Genomic DNA, 1,484 nt, shown 5'->3' with positions numbered 1-1,484 from the left:
TACTATCCGCAGCACTTTCTGTTCACGGATTCAACAAGGTTATTTTTATGTATTTTGACCCGCTGAATCCGAAATTCGAGATTGGAAGGCTGGAGAACGCGATTTTTCGCGTTTATCCATGAAAATTATGAATTTTCCGGATGTTAGTGACGTTTTCCAGCCTTCCAATCTCGAATTTCGGATTCAGCGGGTCAAAATACATAAAAATAACCTTGTTGAATCCATGAACAGAAAGTGCTGCGGATAGTTTACATGGCCGCTATATTACTTTCATGATTTTCAAGATATAGGAAAATTTGAAAATTTGTAAACTTAAAATTGTAATATCACACCGAAGCAAAAAGATATTTAAGCAAACTCAACCATTTGAAAGAGGAAGACTTGTACTTTAATACCTTTTTTGTACTTTTTTGAGAAAAATTACTCTGGCTTGCATGCATAACCGCAAAAGTGCGCAAAAACGGCATTTTTTGCACTTTTAGGTTAGAATATCTCAAAATCCTGATGTGATAGAGCAATTCTGCGGCCAGATTTGAATTCAGCGCACCGAAAACCTTCGGGAAAGTATAGTCTGGTTTCTGGGTAAAAATTTTGTCGACCTGTGTAATTGAGTCGACGCCAATTAACAGTTTATAATATTGTCCGTCAATAGATTATTATTTGGTGACAATCATAATTGGACGGGCGCGATGACAATATCCCATTTTGGAAACGTGTAATTTTGTACAGTGTTTAGACGCGAGGTATTGTTGTGTGTATTCTATATCTATTATTTATGCGCGCGATCTGCATTTTTAGGCGTGTTTACGTCGCGGCTCTCGTGCTATCCGTGACAGGTGTAATGTTTATACACAGATAAGCTGACAGATATTTAATACGCTCGGTGTTAAATGCACGGCGAAGCTCAACTTGCTCAAAGATTTCCTAACACGGTTCACTAATTAGGCGGTTCGTGAAGATGCGTAGTTTCGGAACAAAATCTCTCTTGGGTGTGCGGTGAAGTGGGAGTTCCTAACGGAAATAATGAATCGGTCGCTTCAGAGTTGTTATAAGACGAATGGATTGGCCACAAGGTTGCGAACGTTTGACGGAGACGAAAAATGCTGTCCCGAAACTCATCAGAGAGAATCGGCGGGGTTTGCTAGCAACCCCGAGAGCCCTCGATGGAGACGGCGCACTCACCGAATCTCGTTGAAAAATGGGTGGTTTCTCTTAGTGATGCTAGAAGCCTGGAAACGCCTAGCGGAGGTTGTGAGCGCACGATCTTAATTAGGAAACGGAAATTAGTTATCGCGAACACGCGATAGGGACAACGAACACATCACCCCGCGGTTTTACAAATTTCGGGAAAATCTGGTATACTGTCGAAAGCGCTCGACTGAGACGGCGAACTCGCCACTCCAACGAGTGTAACCAGGAGGCGGGAAGGGACCAAGATAGTCTCTATCGGGAATTAGGTTTCAAGTGCAATGGTTGAGCAGCTG

This window comes from Dinoponera quadriceps, unplaced genomic scaffold, assembly GCF_001313825.1.
Source record: "Dinoponera quadriceps isolate SergipeBrazil2010 unplaced genomic scaffold, ASM131382v1 scaffold173, whole genome shotgun sequence".
Taxonomy (NCBI): Eukaryota; Metazoa; Arthropoda; class Insecta; order Hymenoptera; family Formicidae; genus Dinoponera; species Dinoponera quadriceps.
This window is presented reverse-complemented; position numbering follows the sequence as displayed.